The following is a 24,682-nucleotide window of genomic DNA, read 5'->3' on the forward strand; positions in this document are numbered from 1 at the left end:
AAAAAGTACAAAGAAACACTAAGGTACTATTATTTTACAACTCATTTCTGGGGATTAGAGTCTTCCAATGTGCCATATGTATCTTTTGTCGATTTCTTTTCAGACAAAATTTCTCAAGCATTTTCCAACATTTTTAAATTGTTTTCATATTAAGAAGGCACATCAACATGAACTTTTTGCTACATTTCTGAAATAGTATTCACATTAAGAAAGTACATAAAAATGAATTCAACTTCATATGGTTCTAAAATTTCCATGAACATATAGGTAAAAAAGCATGTTTAATCTGTTGAAAATGTATCTGGAGGGGGCACTCGGAGTTGAACCAAGGACCTCTTGATCTGCACTCAAATGCTCTACCACTGAGCTATACCCCCTACATTTGGAAAACACACCCTCTTTTTTTTTTTACGTAAAAACTGAAATATTTTTGCACAGTTTTATATCATGGTGACTTTTTTATGATAATGTGCATTTTACTTTGCTAAACAGATTTCATTAATTCAAAAAGTACAAAGAAACACTAAGGGACTTATATTTTACAACTCATTTCTGGGGATTAGAGTCTTCCAATGTGCCATATGTATCTTTTGTCGATTTCTTTTCAGACAAAATTTCTCAAGCATTTTCCAACATTTTTAAATTGTTTTCATATTAAGAAGGCACATCAACATGAACTTTTTGCTACATTTCTGAAATAGTATTCACATTAAGAAAGTACATAAACATGAATTCAACTTCATATGGTTCTAAAATTTCCATGAACATATAGGTAAAAAAGCATGTTTAATCTGTTTAAAAAGTATCTGGAGGGGGCACTCGGAGTTGAACCAAGGACCTCTTGATCTGCAGTCAAATGCTCTACCACTGAGATATACCCCCTACATTTGGAAAACACACCCTCTTTTTTTTTTTTTTTTTACGTAAAAACTGAAATATTTTTGCGCAGTTTATATCATGGTGACTTTTTTATGATAATGTGCGTTTTACTTTGCTAAACAGATTTCATTAATTCAAAAAGTACAAAGAAACACTAAGGTACTATTATTTTACAACTCATTTCTGGGGATTAGAGTCTTCCAATGTGCCATATGTATCTTTTGTCGATTTCTTTTCAGACAAAATTTCTCAAGCATTTTCCAACATTTTTAAATTGTTTTCATATTAAGAAGGCACATCAACATGAACTTTTTGCTACATTTCTGAAATAGTATTCACATTAAGAAAGTACATAAACATGAATTCAACTTCATATGATTCTAAAATTTCCATGAACATATAGGTAAAAAAGCATGTTTAATCTGTTGAAAATGTATCTGGAGGGGGCACTCGGAGTTGAACCAAGGACCTCTTGATCTGCACTCAAATGCTCTACCACTGAGCTATACCCCCTACATTTGGAAAACACACCCTCTTTTTTTTTTTACGTAAAAACTGAAATATTTTTGCGCAGTTTATATCATGGTGACTTTTTTTATGATAATGTGCATTTTACTTTGCTAAACAGATTTCATTAATTAAAAAAGTACAAAGAAACACTAAAGTACTTTTATTTTACAACTCATTTCTGGGGATTAGAGTCTTCCAATGTGCCATATGTATCTTTTGTCGATTTCTTTTCAGACAAAATTTCTCAAGCATTTTCCAACATTTTTAAATTGTTTTCATATTAAGAAGGCACATCAACATGAACTTTTTGCTACATTTCTGAAATAGTATTCACATTAAGAAAGTACATAAACATGAATTCAACTTCATATGGTTCTAAAATTTCCATGAACATATAGGTAAAAAAGCATGTTTAATCTGTTGAAAAAGCATCTGGAGGGGGCACTCGGAGTTGAACCAAGGACCTCTTGATCTGCACTCAAATGCTCTACCACTGAGCTATACCCCCTACATTTGGAAAACACAACCTCTTTTTTTTTTTTTTTACGTAAAAACTGAAATATTTTTGCGCAGTTTATATCATGGTGACTTTTTTTATGATAATGTGCATTTTACTTTGCTAAACAGATGTCATTAATTCAAAAAGTACAAAGAAACACTAAGGTATTTTTATTTTACAACTCATTTCTGGGAATTAGAGTCTTCCAATGTGCCATATGTATCTTTTGTCGATTTCTTTTCAGACAAAATTTCTCAAGCATTTTCTAACATTTTTAAATTGTTTTCATATTAAGAAGGCACATGAACATGAACTTTTTGCTACATTTCTGAAATAGTATTCACATTAAGAAAGTACATAAACATGAATTCAACTTCATATGGTTCTAAAATTTCCATGAACATATAGGTAAAAAAGCATGTTTAATCTGTTGAAAAAGTATCTGGAGGGGGCACTCGGAGTTGAACCAAGGACCTCTTGATCTGCAGTCAAATGCTCTACCACTGAGATTTACCCCCTACATTTGGAAAGCACACCCTCTTTTTTTTTTTTTACATAAAACCTGAAATATTTTTGCACAGTTTTATATCGTGGTGACTTTTTTTTACGATGATGTGCATTTTACTTTGCTAAACAGATTTCATTAATTCAAAAAGTACAAAGAAACACTAAGGTATTTTTATTTTACAAGTCATTTCTGGGGAGTAGAGTCTTCCAATGTGCCATATGTATCTTTTGTCGATTTCTTTTCAGACAAAATTTCTCAAGCATTTTCCAACATTTTTAAATTGTTTTCATATTAAGAAGGCACATCAACATGAACTTTTTGCTACATTTCTGAAATAGTATTCACATTAAGAAAGTACATAAACATGAATTCAACTTCCTATGGTTCTAAAATTTCCATGAACATATAGGTAAAAAAGCATGTTTAATCTGTTGAAAAAGTATCTAGAGGGGGCACTCGGAGTTGAACCAAGGACCTCTTGATCTGCAGTCAAATGCCCTACCACTGAGTTATACCCCCTACATTTGGAAAGCACACCCTTTTTTTTTTTTTTTTTTTTTTTTTTTACATAAAACCTGAAATATTTTTGCACAGTTTTATATCGTGGTGACTTTTTTTTACGATGATGTGCATTTTACTTTGCTAAACAGATTTCATTAATTAAAAAAGTACAAAGAAACACTAAGGTATTTTTATTTTACAAGTCATTTCTGGGGATTAGAGTCTTCCAATGTGCCATATGTATCTTTTGTTGATTTCTTTTCAGATAAAATTTCTCAAGCATTTTCCAACATTTTTAAATTGTTTTCATATTAAGAAGGCACATCAACATGAACTTTTTGCTACATTTCTGAAATAGTATTCACATTAAGAAAGTACATAAACATGAATTCAACTTCATATGATTCTAAAATTTCCATGAACATATAGGTAAAAAAGCATGTTTAATCTGTTGAAAAAGTATCTAGAGGGGGCACTCGGAGTTGAACCAAGGACCTCTTGATCTACAGTCAAATGCTCTACCACTGAGTTATACCCCCTACATTTGGAAAGCACACCCTCTTTTTTTTTTTTTTTTTACATAAAACCTGAAATATTTTTGCACAGTTTTATATCGTGGTGACTTTTTTTTACGATGATGTGCATTTTACTTTGCTAAACAGATTTCATTAATTCAAAAAGTACAAAGAAACACTAAGGTATTTTTATTTTACAAGTCATTTCTGGGGATTAGAGTCTTCCAATGTGCCATATGTATCTTTTGTTGATTTCTTTTCAGATAAAATTTCTCAAGCATTTTCCAACATTTTTAAATTGTTTTCATATTAAGAAGGCACATCAACATGAACTTTTTGCTACATTTCTGAAATAGTATTCACATTAAGAAAGTACATAAACATGAATTCAAATTCATATGATTCTAAAATTTCCATGAACATATAGGTAAAAAAGCATGTTTAATCTGTTGAAAAAGTATCTGGAGGGGGCACTCGGAGTTGAACCAAGGACCTCTTGATCTGCACTCAAATGCTCTACCACTGAGCTATACCCCTTACATTTGGAAAACACAACCTCTTTTTTTTTTTTTTTACGTAAAAACTGAAATATTTTTGCGCAGTTTATATCGTGGTGACTTTTTTTATGATAATGTGCATTTTACTTTGCTAAACAGATGTCATTAATTCAAAAAGTACAAAGAAACACTAAGGTATTTTTATTTTACAACTCATTTCTGGGAATTAGAGTGTTCCAATGTGCCATATGTATCTTTTGTCGATTTCTTTTCAGACAAAATTTCTCAAGCATTTTCCAACATTTTTAAATTGTTTTCATATTAAGAAGGCACATGAACATGAACTTTTTGCTACATTTCTGAAATAGTATTCACATTAAGAAAGTACATAAACATGAATTCAACTTCATATGGTTCTAAAATTTCCATGAACATATAGGTAAAAAAGCATGTTTAATCTGTTGAAAAAGTATCTGGAGGGGGCACTCAGAGTTGAACCAAAGACCTCTTGATCTGCAGTCAAATGCTCTACCACCGAGCTATACCCCTCACATTTGGAAAACACACCCTCTTTTTTTTTTTTTTTTAAACGTAAAAACTGAAATATTTTTGCACAGTTTATATCGTGGTGACTTTTTTTATGATAATGTGCATTTTACTTTGCTAAACAGATTTCATTAATTCAAAAAGTACAAAGAAACACTAAGGTATTTTTATTTTACAACTCATTTCTGGGGATTAGAGTCTTCCAATGTGCCATATGTATCTTTTGTCGATTTCTTTTCAGATAAAATTTCTCAAGCATTTTCCAACATTTTTAAATTGTTTTCATATTAAGAAGGCACATCAACATGAACTTTTTGCTACATTTCTGAAATAGTATTCACATTAAGAAAGTACATAAACATGAATTCAACTTCATATGATTCTAAAATTTCCATGAACATATAGGTAAAAAAGCATGTTTAATCTGTTGAAAATGTATCTGGAGAGGGCACTCGGAGTTGAACCAAGGACCTCTTGATCTGCACTCAAATGCTCTACCACTGAGCTATACCCCCTACATTTAGAAAACACACCCTCTTTTTTTTTTACGTAAAAACTGAAATATTTTTGCGCAGTTTATATCATGGTGACTTTTTTTATGATAATGTGCATTTTACTTTGCTAAACAGATTTCATTAATTCAAAAAGTACAAAGAAACACTAAGGTACTTTTATTTTACAACTCATTTCTGGGGATTAGAGTCTTCCAATGTGCCATATGTATCTTTTGTCGATTTCTTTTCAGACAAAATTTCTCAAGCATTTTCCAACATTTTGAAATTGTTTTCATATTAAGAAGGCACATCAACATGAACTTTTTGCTACATTTCTGAAATAGTATTCACATTAAGAAAGTACATAAAAATGAATTCAACTTCATATGGTTCTAAAATTTCCATGAACATATAGGTAAAAAAGCATGTTTAATCTGTTGAAAAAGTATCTGGAGGGGGCACTCGGAGTTGAACCAAGGACCTCTTGATCTGCAGTCAAATGCTCTACCACTGAGCTATACCCCCTACATTTGGAAAGCACACCCTCTTTTTTTTTTTTTACGTAAAAACTGAAATATTTTTGCGTAGTTTATATCGTGGTGACTTTTTTTTATGATAATGTGCATTTTACTTTGCTAAACAGATTTCATTAATTCAAAAAGTACAAAGAAACACTAAGGTATTTTTATTTTACAACTCATTTCTGGGGATTAGAGTCTTCCAATGTGCCATATGTATCTTTTGTCGATTTCTTTTCAGACAAAATTTCTCAAGCATTTTCCAACATTTTTAAATTGTTTTCATATTAAGAAGGCACATCAACATGAACTTTTTGCTACATTTCTGAAATAGTATTCACATTAAGAAAGTACATAAACATGAATTCAACTTCATATGGTTCTAAAATTTCCATGAACATATAGGTAAAAAAGCATGTTTAATCTGTTGAAAAAGCATCTGGAGGGGGCACTCGGAGTTGAACCAAGGACCTCTTGATCTGCAGTCAAATGCTCTACCACTGAGCTATACCCCCTACGTTTGGAAAACACACCCTCTTTTTTTTTTTACATAAAACTTGAAATATTTTTGCACAGTTTTATATCGTGGTGACTTTTTTTTACGATGATGTGCATTTTACTTGGCTAAACAGATTTCATTCATTCAAAAAGTACAAAGAAACACTAAGGTATTTTTATTTTACAAGTCATTTCTGGGGATTAGAGTCTTCCAATGTGCCATATGTATCTTTTGTCGATTTCTTTTCAGACAAAATTTCTCAAGCATTTTCCAACTGTTTTCATATTAAGAAGGCACATCAACATGAACTTTTTGCTACATTTCTGAAATAGTATTCACATTAAGAAAGTACATAAACATGAATTCAACTTCATATGGTTCTAAAATTTCCATGAACATATAGGTAAAAAAGCATGTTTAATCTGTTTAAAAAGTATCTGGAGGGGGCACTCGGAGTTGAACCAAGGACCTCTTGATCTGCAGTCAAATGCTCTACCACTGAGCTATACCCCCTACATTTGGAAAACACACCCTCTTTTTTTTTTTTTTTTTTTTTACATAAAACCTGAAATATTTTTGCACAGTTTTATATCGTGGTGACTTTTTTTTACGATGATGTGCATTTTACTTTGCTAAACAGATTTCATTAATTCAAAAAGTACAAAGAAACACTAAGGTATTTTTATTTTACAAGTCATTTCTGGGGATTAGAGTCTTCCAATGTGCCATATGTATCTTTTGTTGATTTCTTTTCAGATAAAATTTCTCAAGCATTTACCAACATTTTTAAATTGTTTTCATATTAAGAAGGCACATCAACATGAACTTTTTGCTACATTTCTGAAATAGTATTCACATTAAGAAAGTACATAAACATGAATTCAACTTCATATGATTCTAAAATTTCCATGAACATATAGGTAAAAAAGCATGTTTAATCTGTTGAAAAGGTATCTGGAAGGGACACTCGGAGTTGAACCAAGGACCTCTTGATCTGCACTCAAATGCTCTACCACTGAGCTATACCCCCTACATTTGGAAAACACAACCTCTTTTTTTTTTTTTTTACGTAAAAACTGAAATATTTTTGCGCAGTTTATATCGTGGTGACTTTTTTTTATGATAATGTGCATTTTACTTTGCTAAACAGATGTCATTAATTCAAAAAGTACAAAGAAACACTAAGGTATTTTTATTTTACAACTCATTTCTGGGAATTAGAGTCTTCCAATGTGCCATATGTATCTTTTGTCGATTTCTTTTCAGACAAAATTTCTCAAGCATTTTCCAACATTTTTAAATTGTTTTCATATTAAGAAGGCACATCAACATGAACTTTTTGCTACATTTCTGAAATAGTATTCACATTAAGAAAGTACATAAACATGAATTCAACTTCATATGGTTCTAAAATTTCCATGAACATATAGGTAAAAAAGCATGTTTAATCTGTTGAAAAAGTATCTGGAGGGGGCACTCAGAGTTGAACCAAAGACCTCTTGATCTGCAGTCAAATGCTCTACCACCGAGCTATACCCCTCACATTTGGAAAACACACCCTCTTTTTTTTTTTTTTTTTTAACGGAAAAACTGAAATATTTTTGCACAGTTTATATCGTGGTGACTTTTTTTTATGATAATGTGCATTTTACTTTGCTAAACAGATGTCATTAATTCAAAAAGTACAAAGAAACACTAAGGTATTTTTATTTTACAACTCATTTCTGGGAATTAGAGTCTTCCAATGTGCCATATGTATCTTTTGTCGATTTCTTTTCAGACAAAATTTCTCAAGCATTTTCCAACATTTTTAAATTGTTTTCATATTAAGAAGGCACATCAACATGAACTTTTTGCTACATTTCTGAAATAGTATTCACATTAAGAAAGTACATAAACATGAATTCAACTTCATATGGTTCTAAAATTTCCATGAACATATAGGTAAAAAAGCATGTTTAATCTGTTGAAAAAGTATCTGGAGGGGGCACTCAGAGTTGAACCAAAGACCTCTTGATCTGCAGTCAAATGCTCTACCACCGAGCTATACCCCCTACATTTAGAAAACACACCCTCTTTTTTTTTTTACGTAAAAACTGAAATATTTTTGCGCAGTTTATATCATGGTGACTTTTTTTATGATAATGTGCATTTTTCTTTGCTAAACAGATTTCATTAATTCAAAAAGTACAAAGAAACACTAAGGTACTTTTATTTTACAACTCATTTCTGGGGATTAGAGTCTTCCAATGTGCCATATGTATCTTTTGTCGATTTCTTTTCAGACAAAATTTCTCAAGCATTTTCCAACATTTTTAAATTGTTTTCATATTAAGAAGGCACATCAACATGAACTTTTTGCTACATTTCTGAAATAGTATTCACATTAAGAAAGTACATAAAATTGAATTCAACTTCATATGGTTCTAAAATTTCCATGAACATATAGGTAAAAAAGCATGTTTAATCTGTTGAAAAAGTATCTGGAGGGGGCACTCGGAGTTGAACCAAGGACCTCTTGATCTGCAGTCAAATGCTCTACCACTGAGATATACCCCCTACATTTGGAAAGCACACCCTCTTTTTTTTTTTTTACGTAAAAACTGAAATATTTTTGCGTAGTTTATATCGTGGTGACTTTTTTTATGATAATGTGCATTTTACTTTGCTAAACAGATTTCATTAATTCAAAAAGTACAAAGAAACACTAAGGTATTTTTATTTTACAACTCATTTCTGGGGATTAGAGTCTTCCAATGTGCCATATGTATCTTTTGTCGATTTCTTTTCAGACAAAATTTCTCAAGCATTTTCCAACATTTTTAAATTGTTTTCATATTAAGAAGGCACATCAACATGAACTTTTTGCTACATTTCAGAAATAGTATTCACATTAAGAAAGTACATAAACATGAATTCAACTTTATATGGTTCTAAAATTTCCATGAACATATAGGTAAAAAAGCATGTTTAATCTGTTGAAAAAGCATCTGGAGGGGGCACTCGGAGTTGAACCAAGGACCTCTTGATCTGCAGTCAAATGCTCTACCACTGAGCTATACCCCCTACATTTGGAAAACACACCCTCTTTTTTTTTTTTACATAAAACTTGAAATATTTTTGCAAAGTTTTATATCGTGGTGACTTTTGTTTACGATGATGTGCATTTTACTTTGCTAAACAGATTTCATTCATGCAAAAAGTACAAAGAAACACTAAGGTATTTTTATTTTACAAGTCATTTCTGGGGATTAGAGTCTTCCAATGTGCCATATGTATCTTTTGTCGATTTCTTTTCAGACAAAATTTCTCAAGCATTTTCCAACATTTTGAAATTGTTTTCATATTAAGAAGGCACATCAACATGAACTTTTTGCTACATTTCTGAAATAGTATTCACATTAAGAAAGTACATAAAAATGAATTCAACTTCATATGGTTCTAAAATTTCCATGAACATATAGGTAAAAAAGCATGTTTAATCTGTTGAAAAAGTATCTGGAGGGGGCACTCGGAGTTGAACCAAGGACCTCTTGATCTGCAGTCAAATGCTCTACCACTGAGCTATACCCCCTACATTTGGAAAGCACACCCTCTTTTTTTTTTTTTACGTAAAAACTGAAATATTTTTGCGTAGTTTATATCGTGGTGACTTTTTTTTATGATAATGTGCATTTTACTTTGCTAAACAGATTTCATTAATTCAAAAAGTACAAAGAAACACTAAGGTATTTTTATTTTACAACTCATTTCTGGGGATTAGAGTCTTCCAATGTGCCATATGTATCTTTTGTCGATTTCTTTTCAGACAAAATTTTGTCAAGCATTTTCCAACATTTTTAAATTGTTTTCATATTAAGAAGGCACATCAACATGAACTTTTTGCTACATTTCTGAAATAGTATTCACATTAAGAAAGTACATAAACATGAATTCAACTTCATATGGTTCTAAAATTTCCATGAACATATAGGTAAAAAAGCATGTTTAATCTGTTGAAAAAGCATCTGGAGGGGGCACTCGGAGTTGAACCAAGGACCTCTTGATCTGCAGTCAAATGCTCTACCACTGAGCTATACCCCCTACGTTTGGAAAACACACCCTCTTTTTTTTTTTACATAAAACTTGAAATATTTTTGCACAGTTTTATATCGTGGTGACTTTTTTTTACGATGATGTGCATTTTACTTGGCTAAACAGATTTCATTCATTCAAAAAGTACAAAGAAACACTAAGGTATTTTTATTTTACAAGTCATTTCTGGGGATTAGAGTCTTCCAATGTGCCATATGTATCTTTTGTCGATTTCTTTTCAGACAAAATTTCTCAAGCATTTTCCAACTGTTTTCATATTAAGAAGGCACATCAACATGAACTTTTTGCTACATTTCTGAAATAGTATTCACATTAAGAAAGTACATAAACATGAATTCAACTTCATATGGTTCTAAAATTTCCATGAACATATAGGTAAAAAAGCATGTTTAATCTGTTTAAAAAGTATCTGGAGGGGGCACTCGGAGTTGAACCAAGGACCTCTTGATCTGCAGTCAAATTCTCTACCACTGAGCTATACCCCCTACATTTGGAAAACACACCCTCTTTTTTTTTTTTTTTTTTTTACATAAAACCTGAAATATTTTTGCACAGTTTTATATCGTGGTGACTTTTTTTTACGATGATGTGCATTTTACTTTGCTAAACAGATTTCATTAATTCAAAAAGTACAAAGAAACACTAAGGTATTTTTATTTTACAAGTCATTTCTGGGGATTAGAGTCTTCCAATGTGCCATATGTATCTTTTGTTGATTTCTTTTCAGATAAAATTTCTCAAGCATTTACCAACATTTTTAAATTGTTTTCATATTAAGAAGGCACATCAACATGAACTTTTTGCTACATTTCTGAAATAGTATTCACATTAAGAAAGTACATAAACATGAATTCAACTTCATATGATTCTAAAATTTCCATGAACATATAGGTAAAAAAGCATGTTTAATCTGTTGAAAAGATATCTGGAGGGGACACTCGGAGTTGAACCAAGGACCTCTTGATCTGCACTCAAATGCTCTACCACTGAGCTATACCCCCTACATTTGGAAAACACAACCTCTTTTTTTTTTTTTTTACGTAAAAACTGAAATATTTTTGCGCAGTTTATATCGTGGTGACTTTTTTTTATGATAATGTGCATTTTACTTTGCTAAACAGATGTCATTAATTCAAAAAGTACAAAGAAACACTAAGGTATTTTTATTTTACAACTCATTTCTGGGAATTAGAGTCTTCCAATGTGCCATATGTATCTTTTGTCGATTTCTTTTCAGACAAAATTTCTCAAGCATTTTCCAACATTTTTAAATTGTTTTCATATTAAGAAGGCACATCAACATGAACTTTTTGCTACATTTCTGAAATAGTATTCACATTAAGAAAGTACATAAACATGAATTCAACTTCATATGGTTCTAAAATTTCCATGAACATATAGGTAAAAAAGCATGTTTAATCTGTTGAAAAAGTATCTGGAGGGGGCACTCAGAGTTGAACCAAAGACCTCTTGATCTGCAGTCAAATGCTCTACCACCGAGCTATACCCCTCACATTTGGAAAACACACCCTTTTTTTTTTTTTTTTTTTTTTTAACGGAAAAACTGAAATATTTTTGCACAGTTTATATCGTGGTGACTTTTTTTATGATAATGTGCATTTTACTTTGCTAAACAGATTTCATTAATTCAAAAAGTACAAAGAAACACTAAGGTATTTTTATTTTACAACTCATTTCTGGGGATTAGTCTTCCAATGTGCCATATGTATCTTTTGTCGATTTCTTTTCAGACAAAATTTCTCAAGCATTTTCCAACATTTTTAAATTGTTTTCATATTAAGAAGGCACATCAACATGAACTTTTTGCTACATTTCAGAAATAGTATTCACATTAAGAAAGTACATAAACATGAATTCAACTTTATATGGTTCTAAAATTTCCATGAACATATAGGTAAAAAAGCATGTTTAATCTGTTGAAAAAGCATCTGGAGGGGGCACTCGGAGTTGAACCAAGGACCTCTTGATCTGCAGTCAAATGCTCTACCACTGAGCTATACCCCCTACTTTTGGAAAACACACCCTCTTTTTTTTTTTTACATAAAACTTGAAATATTTTTGCAAAGTTTTATATCGTGGTGACTTTTTTTTACGATGATGTGCATTTTACTTTGCTAAACAGATTTCATTCATGCGAAAAGTACAAAGAAACACTAAGGTATTTTTATTTTACATTCATTTCTGGGGATTAGAGTCTTCCAATGTGCCATATGTATCTTTTGTCGATTTCTTTTCAGACAAAATTTCTCAAGCATTTTCCAACATTTTTAAATTGTTTTCATATTAAGAAGGCACATCAACATGAACTTTTTGCTACATTTCTGAAATAGTATTCACATTAAAAAGTACATAAACATGAATTCAACTTCATATGGTTCTAAAATTTCCATGAACATATAGGTAAAAAAGCATGTTTAATCTGTTGAAAAAGTATCTGGAGGGGGCACTCGGAGTTGAACCAAGGACCTCTTAATCTGCAGTCAAATGCTCTACCACTGAGCTATACCCTCTACATTTGGAAAACACACCCTCTTTTTTTTTTTTTTTACGTAAAAACTGAAATATTTTTGCGCAGTTTATATCATGGTGACTTTTTTATGATAATGTGCATTTTACTTTGCTAAACAGATTTCATTAATTCAAAAAGTACAAAGAAACACTAAGGTATTTTTATTTTACAAGTCATTTCTGGGGATTAGAGTCTTCCAATGTGCCATATGTATCTTTTGTTGATTTCTTTTCAGATAAAATTTCTCAAGCATTTTCCAACATTTTTAAATTGTTTTCATATTAAGAAGGCACATCAACATGAACTTTTTGCTACATTTCAGAAATAGTATTCACATTAAGAAAGTACATAAACATGAATTCAACTTCATATGGTTCTAAAATTTCCATGAACATATAGGTAAAAAAGCATGTCTAATCTGTTGAAAAAGCATCTGGAGGGGGCACTCGGAGTTGAACCAAGGACCTCTTGATCTGCAGTCAAATGCTCTACCACTGAGCTATACCCCCTACATTTGGAAAACACACCCTCTTTTTTTTTTTACATAAAACTTGAAATATTTTTGCACAGTTTTATATCGTGGTGACTTTTTTTTACGATGATGTGCATTTTACTTTGCTAAACAGATTTCATTCATTCAAAAAGTACAAAGAAACACTAAGGTATTTTTATTTTACAAGTCATTTCTGGGGATTAGAGTCTTCCAATGTGCCATATGTATCTTTTGTCGATTTCTTTTCAGACAAAATTTCTCAAGCATTTTCCAACATTTTTAAATTGTTTTCATATTAAGAAGGCACATCAACATGAACTTTTTGCTACATTTCTGAAATAGTATTCACATTAAAAAGTACATAAACATGAATTCAACTTCATATGGTTCTAAAATTTCCATGAACATATAGGTAAAAAAGCATGTTTAATCTGTTGAAAAAGTATCTGGAGGGGGCACTCGGAGTTGAACCAAGGACCTCTTGATCTGCAGTCAAATGCTCTACCACTGAGCTATACCCCCTACATTTGGAAAGCACACCCTCTTTTTTTTTTTTTTTTTTTTTTTTTTACGTAAAAACTGAAATATTTTTGCGCAGTTTCATATCGTGGTGACTTTTTTTTACAATGATGTGCATTTTACTTTGCTAAACAGATTTCATTCATGCAAAAAGTACAAAGAAACACTAAGGTATTTTTATTTTACAAGTCATTTCTGGGGATTAGAGTCTTCCAATGTGCCATATGTATCTTTTGTCGATTTCTTTTCAGACAAAATTTCTCAAGCATTTTCCAACATTTTTAAATTGTTTTCATATTAAGAAGGCACATCAACATGAACTTTTTGCTACATTTCTGAAATAGTATTCACATTAAAAAGTACATAAACATGAATTCAACTTCATATGGTTCTAAAATTTCCATGAACATATAGGTAAAAAAGCATGTTTAATCTGTTGAAAAAGTATCTGGAGGGGGCACTCGGAGTTGAACCAAGGACCTCTTAATCTGCAGTCAAATGCTCTACCACTGAGCTATACCCCCTACATTTGGAAAACACACCCTCTTTTTTTTTTTTTTTACGTAAAAACTGAAATATTTTTGCGCAGTTTATATCATGGTGACTTTTTTATGATAATGTGCATTTTACTTTGCTAAACAGATTTCATTAATTCAAAAAGTACAAAGAAACACTAAGGTATTTTTATTTTACAAGTCATTTCTGGGGATTAGAGTCTTCCAATGTGCCATATGTATCTTTTGTTGATTTCTTTTCAGATAAAATTTCTCAAGCATTTTCCAACATTTTTAAATTGTTTTCATATTAAGAAGGCACATCAACATGAACTTTTTGCTACATTTCAGAAATAGTATTCACATTAAGAAAGTACATAAACATGAATTCAACTTCATATGGTTCTAAAATTTCCATGAACATATAGGTAAAAAAGCATGTTTAATCTGTTGAAAAAGCATCTGGAGGGGGCACTCGGAGTTGAACCAAGGACCTCTTGATCTGCAGTCAAATGCTCTACCACTGAGCTATACCCCCTACATTTGGAAAAACACACCCTCTTTTTTTTTTTTACATAAAACTTGAAATATTTTTGCACAGTTTTATATCGTGGTGACTTTTTTTTATGATAATGTGCATTTTACTTTGCTAAACAGATTTCATTAATTCAAAAAGTACAAAGAAACACTAAGGTATTTTTATTTTACAAGTCATTTCTGGGGATTAGAGTCTTCCAATGTGCCATATGTATCTTTTGTCGATTTCTTTTCAGACAAAAATTTCTCAAGTATTTTGCAACATTTTTAAATTGTTTTCATATTAAGAAGGCACATCAACATGAACTTTTTGCTACATTTCTGAAATAGTATTCACATTAAGAAAGTACATAAACATGAATTCAACTTCATATGGTTCTAAAATTTCCATGAACATATAGAATAAAAAGCATGTTTAATCTGTTGAAAAAGTATCTGGAGGGGGCACTCAGAGTTGAACCAAGGACCTCTTGATCTGCAGTCAAATGCTCTACCACTGAGCTATACCGCCTACATTTGAAAAACATGCCCCTTTTTTTTTTTTTTTTACATAAAACCTGAAATATTTTTGCACAGTTTTATATCGTGGTGATTTTTTTTACGATGATGTGCATTTTACTTTGCTAAACAGATTTCATTAATTCAAAAAGTACAAAGAAACACTAAGGTATTTTTATTTTACAAGTCATTTCTGGGGATTAGAGTCTTCCAATGTGCCATATGTATCTTTTGTCGATTTCTTTTCAGACAAAAATTTCTCAAGTATTTTGCAACATTTTTAAATTGTTTTCATATTAAGAAGGCACATCAACATGAACTTTTTGCTACATTTCTGAAATAGTATTCACATTAAGAAAGTACATAAACATGAATTCAACTTCATATGGTTCTAAAATTTCCATGAACATATAGGTTAAAAAGCATGTTTAATCTGTTGAAAAAGTATCTGGAGGGGGCACTTGGAGTTGAACCAAGGACCTTTTGATCTGCAGTCAAATGCTCTACCACTGAGCTATACCCCCTATATTTGAAAACCACGCCCTCTTTTTTTTTTTTTTTCTACATAAAACCTGAAATATTTTTGCACAGTTTTATATTGTGGTGACTTTTTTTTACGATGATGTGCATTTTACTTCCAATGTGCCATATGTACCTTTTGTCAATTTCTTTTCAGACAAAATTTCTCAAGCATTTTCCAACATTTTTAAATTGTTTTCATATTAAGAAGGCACATCAACATGAACTTTTTGCTACATTTCTGAAATAGTATTCACATTAAGAAAGTACATAAACATGAATTCAACTTCACATTGTTCTAAAATTTCCATGAACATATAGGTAAAAAAGCATGTTTAATCTGATGACAAAGTATCTGGAGGGGGCACTCGGAGTTGAACCAAGGACCTCTTGATCTGCAGTCAAATTCTCTACCACTGAGCTATACCCCCTACATTTGGAAAACACACCCTCTTTTTTTTTTTTTTTTTTTTTACATAAAACCTGAAATATTTTTGCACAGTTTTATATCGTGGTGACTTTTTTTTACGATGATGTGCATTTTACTTTGCTAAACAGATTTCATTAATTCAAAAAGTACAAAGAAACACTAAGGTATTTTTATTTTACAAGTCATTTCTGGGGATTAGAGTCTTCCAATGTGCCATATGTATCTTTTGTTGATTTCTTTTCAGATAAAATTTCTCAAGCATTTACCAACATTTTTAAATTGTTTTCATATTAAGAAGGCACATCAACATGAACTTTTTGCTACATTTCTGAAATAGTATTCACATTAAGAAAGTACATAAACATGAATTCAACTTCATATGATTCTAAAATTTCCATGAACATATAGGTAAAAAAGCATGTTTAATCTGTTGAAAAGATATCTGGAGGGGACACTCGGAGTTGAACCAAGGACCTCTTGATCTGCACTCAAATGCTCTACCACTGAGCTATACCCCCTACATTTGGAAAACACAACCTCTTTTTTTTTTTTTTTACGTAAAAACTGAAATATTTTTGCGCAGTTTATATCGTGGTGACTTTTTTTTATGATAATGTGCATTTTACTTTGCTAAACAGATGTCATTAATTCAAAAAGTACAAAGAAACACTAAGGTATTTTTATTTTACAACTCATTTCTGGGAATTAGAGTCTTCCAATGTGCCATATGTATCTTTTGTCGATTTCTTTTCAGACAAAATTTCTCAAGCATTTTCCAACATTTTTAAATTGTTTTCATATTAAGAAGGCACATCAACATGAACTTTTTGCTACATTTCTGAAATAGTATTCACATTAAGAAAGTACATAAACATGAATTCAACTTCATATGGTTCTAAAATTTCCATGAACATATAGGTAAAAAAGCATGTTTAATCTGTTGAAAAAGTATCTGGAGGGGGCACTCAGAGTTGAACCAAAGACCTCTTGATCTGCAGTCAAATGCTCTACCACCGAGCTATACCCCTCACATTTGGAAAACACACCCTCTTTTTTTTTTTTTTTTTTAACGGAAAAACTGAAATATTTTTGCACAGTTTATATCGTGGTGACTTTTTTTATGATAATGTGCATTTTACTTTGCTAAACAGATTTCATTAATTCAAAAAGTACAAAGAAACACTAAGGTAATTTTATTTTACAACTCATTTCTGGGGATTAGAGTCTTCCAATGTGCCATATGTATCTTTTGTCGATTTCTTTTCAGATAAAATTTCTCAAGCATTTTCCAACATTTTTAAATTGTTTTCATATTAAGAAGGCACATCAACATGAACTTTTTGCTACATTTCTGAAATAGTATTCACATTAAGAAAGTACATAAACATGAATTCAACTTCATATGATTCTAAAATTTCCATGAACATATAGGTAAAAAAGCATGTTTAATCTGTTGAAAATGTATCTGGAGGGGGCACTCGGAGTTGAACCAAGGACCTCTTGATCTGCACTCAAATGCTCTACCACTGAGCTATACCCCCTACATTTAGAAAACACACCCTCTTTTTTTTTTTACGTAAAAACTGAAATATTTTTGCGCAGTTTATATCATGGTGACTTTTTTTATGATAATGTGCATTTTACTTTGCTAAACAGATTTCATTAATTCAAAAAGTACAAAGAAACACTAAGGTACTTTTATTTTACAACTCATTTCTGGGGATTAGAGTCTTCCAATGTGCCATATGTATCTTTTGTCGATTTCTTTTCAGACAAAATTTCTCAAGCATTTTCCAACATTTTTAAATTGTTTTCATATTAAGAAGGCACATCAACATGAACTTTTTGCTACATTTCTGAAATAGTATTCACATTAAGAAAGTACATAAAATTGAATTCAACTTCATATGGTTCTAAAATTTCCATGAACATATAGGTAAAAAAGCATGTTTAATCTGTTGAAAAAGTATCTGGAGGGGGCACTCGGAGTTGAACCAAGGACCTCTTGATCTGCAGTCAAATGCTCTACCACTGAGATATACCCCCTACATTTGGAAAGCACACCCTCTTTTTTTTTTTTTTACGTAAAAACTGAAATATTTTTGCGTAGTTTATATCGTGGTGACTTTTTTTATGATAATGTGCATTTTACTTTGCTAAACAGATTTCATTAATTCAAAAAGTACAAAGAAACACTAAGGTATTTTTATTTTACAACTCATTTCTGGGGATTAGAGTCTTCCAATGTGCCATATGTATCTTTTGTCGATTTCTTTTCAGACAAAATTTCTCAAGCATTTTCCAACATTTTTAAATTGTTTTCATATTAAGAAGGCACATCAACATGAACTTTTTGCTACATTTCAGAAATAGTATTCACATTAAGAAAGTACATAAACATGAATTCAACTTTATATGGTTCTAAAATTTCCATGAACATATAGGTAAAAAAGCATGTTTAATCTGTTGAAAAAGCATCTGGAGGGGGCACTCGGAGTTGAACCAAGGACCTCTTGATCTGCAGTCAAATGCTCTACCACTGAGCTATACCCCCTACATTTGGAAAACACACCCTCTTTTTTTTTTTTACATAAAACTTGAAATATTTTTGCAAAGTTTTATATCGTGGTGACTTTTTTTTACGATGATGTGCATTTTACTTTGCTAAACAGATTTCATTCATGCGAAAAGTACAAAGAAACACTAAGGTATTTTTATTTTACAAGTCATTTCTGGGGATTAGAGTCTTCCAATGTGCCATATGTATCTTTTGTCGATTTCTTTTCAGACAAAATTTCTCAAGCATTTTCCAACATTTTTAAATTGTTTTCATATTAAGAAGGCACATCAACATGAACTTTTTGCTACATTTCTGAAATAGTATTCACATTAAAAAGTACATAAACATGAATTCAACTTCATATGGTTCTAAAATTTCCATGAACATATAGGTAAAAAAGCATGTTTAATCTGTTGAAAAAGTATCTGGAGGGGGCACTCGGAGTTGAACCAAGGACCTCTTAATCTGCAGTCAAATGCTCTACCACTGAGCTATACCCTCTACATTTGGAAAACACACCCTCTTTTTTTTTTTTTTTACGTAAAAACTGAAATATTTTTGCGCAGTTTATATCATGGTGACTTTTTTATGATAATGTGCATTTTACTTTGCTAAACAGATTTCATTAATTCAAAAAGTACAAAGAAACACTAAGGTATTTTTATTTTACAAGTCATTTCTGGGGATTAGAGTCTTCCAATGTGCCATATGTATCTTTTGTTGATTTCTTTTCAGATAAAATTTCTCAAGCATTTTCCAACATTTTTAAATTGTTTTCATATTAAGAAGGCACATCAACATGAACTTTTTGCTACATTTCAGAAATAGTATTCACATTAAGAAAGTACATAAACATGAATTCAACTTCATATGGTTCTAAAATTTCCATGAACATATAGGTAAAAAAGCATGTCTAATCTGTTGAAAAAGCATCTGGAGGGGGCACTCGGAGTTGAACCAAGGACCTCTTGATCTGCAGTCAAATGCTCTACCACTGAGCTATACCCCCTACATTTGGAAAACACACCCTCTTTTTTTTTTTACATAAAACTTGAAATATTTTTGCACAGTTTTATATCGTGGTGACTTTTTTTTACGATGATGTGCATTTTACTTTGCTAAACAGATTTCATTCATTCAAAAAGTACAAAGAAACACTAAGGTATTTTTATTTTACAAGTCATTTCTGGGGATTAGAGTCTTCCAATGTGCCATATGTATCTTTTGTCGATTTCTTTTCAGACAAAATTTCTCAAGCATTTTCCAACATTTTTAAATTGTTTTCATATTAAGAAGGCACATCAACATGAACTTTTTGCTACATTTCTGAAATAGTATTCACATTAAAAAGTACATAAACATGAATTCAACTTCATATGGTTCTAAAATTTCCATGAACATATAGGTAAAAAAGCATGTTTAATCTGTTGAAAAAGTATCTGGAGGGGGCACTCGGAGTTGAACCAAGGACCTCTTGATCTGCAGTCAAATGCTCTACCACTGAGCTATACCCCCTACATTTGGAAAGCACACCCTCTTTTTTTTTTTTTTTTTTTTTTTTTTTACGTAAAAACTGAAATATTTTTGCGCAGTTTCATATCGTGGTGACTTTTTTTTACAATGATGTGCATTTTACTTTGCTAAACAGATTTCATTCATGCAAAAAGTACAAAGAAACACTAAGGTATTTTTATTTTACAAGTCATTTCTGGGGATTAGAGTCTTCCAATGTGCCATATGTATCTTTTGTCGATTTCTTTTCAGACAAAATTTCTCAAGCATTTTCCAACATTTTTAAATTGTTTTCATATTAAGAAGGCACATCAACATGAACTTTTTGCTACATTTCTGAAATAGTATTCACATTAAAAAGTACATAAACATGAATTCAACTTCATATGGTTCTAAAATTTCCATGAACATATAGGTAAAAAAGCATGTTTAATCTGTTGAAAAAGTATCTGGAGGGGGCACTCGGAGTTGAACCAAGGACCTCTTAATCTGCAGTCAAATGCTCTACCACTGAGCTATACCCCCTACATTTGGAAAACACACCCTCTTTTTTTTTTTTTTTACGTAAAAACTGAAATATTTTTGCGCAGTTTATATCATGGTGACTTTTTTATGATAATGTGCATTTTACTTTGCTAAACAGATTTCATTAATTCAAAAAGTACAAAGAAACACTAAGGTATTTTTATTTTACAAGTCATTTCTGGGGATTAGAGTCTTCCAATGTGCCATATGTATCTTTTGTCGATTTCTTTTCAGACAAAAATTTCTCAAGTATTTTGCAACATTTTTAAATTGTTTTCATATTAAGAAGGCACATCAACATGAACTTTTTGCTACATTTCTGAAATAGTATTCACATTAAGAAAGTACATAAACATGAATTCAACTTCATATGGTTCTAAAATTTCCATGAACATATAGGTTAAAAAGCATGTTTAATCTGTTGAAAAAGTATCTGGAGGGGGCACTTGGAGTTGAACCAAGGACCTTTTGATCTGCAGTCAAATGCTCTACCACTGAGCTATACCCCCTATATTTGAAAACCACGCCCTCTTTTTTTTTTTTTTTCTACATAAAACCTGAAATATTTTTGCACAGTTTTATATTGTGGTGACTTTTTTTTACGATGATGTGCATTTTACTTCCAATGTGCCATATGTACCTTTTGTCAATTTCTTTTCAGACAAAATTTCTCAAGCATTTTCCAACATTTTTAAATTGTTTTCATATTAAGAAGGCACATCAACATGAACTTTTTGCTACATTTCTGAAATAGTATTCACATTAAGAAAGTACATAAACATGAATTCAACTTCACATTGTTCTAAAATTTCCATGAACATATAGGTAAAAAAGCATGTTTAATCTGTTGAAAAAGTATCTAGAGGGAGGACTCACAGTTGAACCAAGGAAATATTTTTGCACAGTTTTATATCGTGGTGATTTTTTTTACGATGATGTGCATTTTACTTTGCTAAACAGATTTCATTAATTCAAAAAGTACAAAGAAACACTAAGGTATTTTTATTTTACAAGTCATTTCTGGGGATTAGAGTCTTCCAATGTGCCATATGTATCTTTTGTCGATTTCTTTTCAGACAAAATTTCTCAAGCATTTTCCAACATTTTTAAATTGTTTTCATATTAAGAAGGCACATCAACATGAACTTTTTGCTACATTTCTGAAATAGTATTCACATTAAGAAAGTACATAAACATGAATTCAACTTCATATGGTTCTAAAATTTCCATAAACATATAGGTAAAAAAGCATGTATAATCTGATGAAAAAAGTATCTGGAGGGGGCACTCGGACTTGAACTAATGACCTCTTGATCTGTAGTCAAATGCTCTACCACTGAGCTATACCGCCTACATTCGAAAAACACGCCCTTTTTTTTTTTTTTTACATAAAACCTGAAATATTTTTGCACAGTTTTATATCATGGTGACTTTTTTTACGATGATGTGCATTTTACTTTGCTAAACAGATTTCATTAATTCAAAAAGTACAAAGAAACACTAAGGTATTTTTATTTTACACGTAATTTCTGGGGATTAGAGTCTTCCAATGTGCCATATGTATCTTTTGTCGATTTCTTTTCAGACAAAATTTCTCAAGCATTTTCCAACATTTTTAAATTGTTTTCATATTAAGAAGGCACATCAACATGAACTTTTTGCTACATTTCTGAAATAGTATTCACATTAAGAAAGTACATAAACATGAATTCAACTTCATATGGTTCTAAAATTTCCATGAACATATAGGTTAAAAAGCATGTTTAATCTGATGACAAAGTATCTGGAGGGGGCACTCGGAGTTGAACCAAGGACCTCTTGATCTGCAGTCAAATGCTCTACCACTGAGCTATACCACCTACATTTGAAAAACATGCCTTCTTTTTTTTTCTTTTCTTTTCTACATAAAACCTGAAATATTTTTGCACAGTTTTATATTGTGGTGACTTTTTTTTACGATCATGTGCATTTTACTTTGCTAAAAAGATTTCATTAATTCAAAAAGTACAAAGAAACACTAAGGTATTTTTATTTTACAAGTCATTTCTGGGGATTAGAGTCTTCCAATGTGCCATATGTATCTTTTGTCGATTTCTTTTCAGACAAAATTTCTCAAGCATTTTCCAACATTTTTAAATAGTTTTCATATTAAGAAGGCACATCAACATGAACTTTTTGCTACATTTCTGAAATAGTATTCACATTCAGAAAGTACATAAACATGAATTCAACTTCATATGGTTCTAAAATTTTTATGAACATATAGGTAAAAAAGCATGTTTAATCTGTTGATAAAGTATCTGCAGGAGGCACTTGGAGATGAACCAAGGACCTCTTGATCTGCAGTCAAATGCTCTACCACTGAGCCTTACCCCCTACATTTGGTAAACATGCACTCTTTTTTTTTTTTTTTTTTTTTTTTTTTTACAGAAAACCTGAAATATTTTTGCACAGTTTTATATCGTGGTGACTTTTTTTTACGATGATGTGCATTTTACTTTTTTAAACAGATTTCATTAATTCAAAAAGTACAAAGAAAAACTAAGGTATTTTTACTTTACAAGTCATTTCTGGGGATTAGAGTCTTCCAATGTGCCATATGTATCTTTTGTCGATTTCTTTTCAGACAAAATTTCTCAAGCATTTTCCAACATTTTTTAATTGTTTTCATATTAAGGCTGGGGTCACACTTGGCGTAAGACAATACGCCACGTATTATACGTCCGTACTACGGCCGTAATACGGAGAAATGTTCCCAAAATATTGATCCGTAGTCAGGGTGTTTCAGTGTATTTTGCGCATGGCATCCTCCGTATGTAATCCGTATGGCATCCGTACTGCGATATTTTCTCGCAGGCTTGCAAAACCGACATCTAATGGATTTATGTGCTCAAATGTTCGGGAAAACATATATACAGTATATATATATATATATATATATATATGTCATTGAGACACATATATATATATTCTGTATTTAGATTTCATTCAGCGTGATATCTGTGAACAGCCGGTAATTCAATTGCCGGCTTTTCATTTCTCCTGCACAAACCCGACAGGATATGAGACATGGGTTACATATAGTAAACCATCTCATATCCCCATTTTTTTTGCATATTCCATACTACTAATTTTAGTAGTGTGTATGTGCAAAATTTCAGCGCTGTAGCTGCTGAAATAAAGGGCTAAATGGCGGAAAAAATTGGCGTGGGCTCCCGCGCAATTTTCTCCACCAGAGTGGTAAAGCCAGTGACTGAGGGCAGATATTAATAGCCTAGAGAGGGTCCATGGTTATTGGCCCCCCCCTGGCTACAAACATCTGCCCCCAGCCACCCCAGAAAAGGCACATCTGGAATATGCGCCTATTCTGGCACTTGGCTACTCTCTTCCCACTCCCTGTAGCGGTGGGATATGGGGTAATGAAGGGTTAATGCCACCTTGCTATTGTAAGGTGACATTAAGCCAGATTAATAATGGAGAGGCGTCAATTATGTCACCTATCCATTATTAATCCAATAGTACTAAATGGTTAATAAAACACACACACACACACATGATTTAAAAGTATTTTAATGAAATAAACACAGCGGTTGTTGTAATAATTTATTGTTCTCTCAATCCATTTCCAGGCCCTCGCTTGGCAAAATAATAAACGCACAAGATACATACCTTCTGATGTCAGATCACATCCAACGAGGTAATCCATCTGAAGGGGTTAACTAATATTACAGGCACGAGCTGCGATAAACCACTCGCTCGTGCCTGTAATCCCCGGGTGCTGAAAGGAAAGCTGGATCTGTACTTACATTGAGTCGCGGTGAGGCGCCCTCTGGTGGATGTTCTCATGAACTGCAGCCTGGGAACTTTTTCCCACGCTCCAGGTCATATGAGGACATCCACCAGGGGGCGCATCACCGCGACTGAAGGAAATGTAGGTCAATGACCTACATTTCATTCATTCGCCGGGGAATTACAGGCATGAGCGAGTGCATTAGCTGGGCTCG

At 31.8% G+C, this 24,682-nt stretch overlaps 16 non-coding genes across 16 annotated transcripts; all 16 read right to left on the reverse strand.

Annotated features, from left to right (window-relative positions):
- Window positions 1-5,402: 5,402 nt before the first annotated feature.
- On the reverse strand, window positions 5,403-5,474 carry TRNAC-GCA (transfer RNA cysteine (anticodon GCA)). The gene has a single exon. It is a non-coding gene; the product is annotated as a tRNA-Cys (tRNA).
- A 436-nt stretch (window positions 5,475-5,910) lies between these two features.
- Window positions 5,911-5,982, reverse strand: TRNAC-GCA (transfer RNA cysteine (anticodon GCA)). Its single transcript has one exon. It is a non-coding gene; the product is annotated as a tRNA-Cys (tRNA).
- Window positions 5,983-6,407: 425 nt separating this feature from the next.
- On the reverse strand, window positions 6,408-6,479 carry TRNAC-GCA (transfer RNA cysteine (anticodon GCA)). The gene has a single exon. It is a non-coding gene; the product is annotated as a tRNA-Cys (tRNA).
- A 2,481-nt stretch (window positions 6,480-8,960) lies between these two features.
- TRNAC-GCA (transfer RNA cysteine (anticodon GCA)) lies at window positions 8,961-9,032 on the reverse strand. The gene has a single exon. It is a non-coding gene; the product is annotated as a tRNA-Cys (tRNA).
- A 436-nt stretch (window positions 9,033-9,468) lies between these two features.
- Window positions 9,469-9,540, reverse strand: TRNAC-GCA (transfer RNA cysteine (anticodon GCA)). The gene has a single exon. It is a non-coding gene; the product is annotated as a tRNA-Cys (tRNA).
- A 437-nt stretch (window positions 9,541-9,977) lies between these two features.
- TRNAC-GCA (transfer RNA cysteine (anticodon GCA)) lies at window positions 9,978-10,049 on the reverse strand. Its single transcript has one exon. It is a non-coding gene; the product is annotated as a tRNA-Cys (tRNA).
- Window positions 10,050-12,014: 1,965 nt separating this feature from the next.
- Window positions 12,015-12,086, reverse strand: TRNAC-GCA (transfer RNA cysteine (anticodon GCA)). Its single transcript has one exon. It is a non-coding gene; the product is annotated as a tRNA-Cys (tRNA).
- A 942-nt stretch (window positions 12,087-13,028) lies between these two features.
- TRNAC-GCA (transfer RNA cysteine (anticodon GCA)) lies at window positions 13,029-13,100 on the reverse strand. The gene has a single exon. It is a non-coding gene; the product is annotated as a tRNA-Cys (tRNA).
- Window positions 13,101-13,534: 434 nt separating this feature from the next.
- TRNAC-GCA (transfer RNA cysteine (anticodon GCA)) lies at window positions 13,535-13,606 on the reverse strand. The gene has a single exon. It is a non-coding gene; the product is annotated as a tRNA-Cys (tRNA).
- A 957-nt stretch (window positions 13,607-14,563) lies between these two features.
- TRNAC-GCA (transfer RNA cysteine (anticodon GCA)) lies at window positions 14,564-14,635 on the reverse strand. The gene has a single exon. It is a non-coding gene; the product is annotated as a tRNA-Cys (tRNA).
- Window positions 14,636-15,584: 949 nt separating this feature from the next.
- Window positions 15,585-15,656, reverse strand: TRNAC-GCA (transfer RNA cysteine (anticodon GCA)). Its single transcript has one exon. It is a non-coding gene; the product is annotated as a tRNA-Cys (tRNA).
- A 2,907-nt stretch (window positions 15,657-18,563) lies between these two features.
- On the reverse strand, window positions 18,564-18,635 carry TRNAC-GCA (transfer RNA cysteine (anticodon GCA)). The gene has a single exon. It is a non-coding gene; the product is annotated as a tRNA-Cys (tRNA).
- A 943-nt stretch (window positions 18,636-19,578) lies between these two features.
- Window positions 19,579-19,650, reverse strand: TRNAC-GCA (transfer RNA cysteine (anticodon GCA)). Its single transcript has one exon. It is a non-coding gene; the product is annotated as a tRNA-Cys (tRNA).
- Window positions 19,651-20,084: 434 nt separating this feature from the next.
- TRNAC-GCA (transfer RNA cysteine (anticodon GCA)) lies at window positions 20,085-20,156 on the reverse strand. The gene has a single exon. It is a non-coding gene; the product is annotated as a tRNA-Cys (tRNA).
- A 959-nt stretch (window positions 20,157-21,115) lies between these two features.
- On the reverse strand, window positions 21,116-21,187 carry TRNAC-GCA (transfer RNA cysteine (anticodon GCA)). The gene has a single exon. It is a non-coding gene; the product is annotated as a tRNA-Cys (tRNA).
- Window positions 21,188-21,957: 770 nt separating this feature from the next.
- Window positions 21,958-22,029, reverse strand: TRNAC-ACA (transfer RNA cysteine (anticodon ACA)). The gene has a single exon. It is a non-coding gene; the product is annotated as a tRNA-Cys (tRNA).
- Window positions 22,030-24,682: the final 2,653 nt, after the last annotated feature.

The sequence above is a fragment of the Ranitomeya variabilis genome, chromosome 1, assembly GCF_051348905.1.
Source record: "Ranitomeya variabilis isolate aRanVar5 chromosome 1, aRanVar5.hap1, whole genome shotgun sequence".
In the NCBI taxonomy this organism is placed as follows: Eukaryota; Metazoa; Chordata; class Amphibia; order Anura; family Dendrobatidae; genus Ranitomeya; species Ranitomeya variabilis.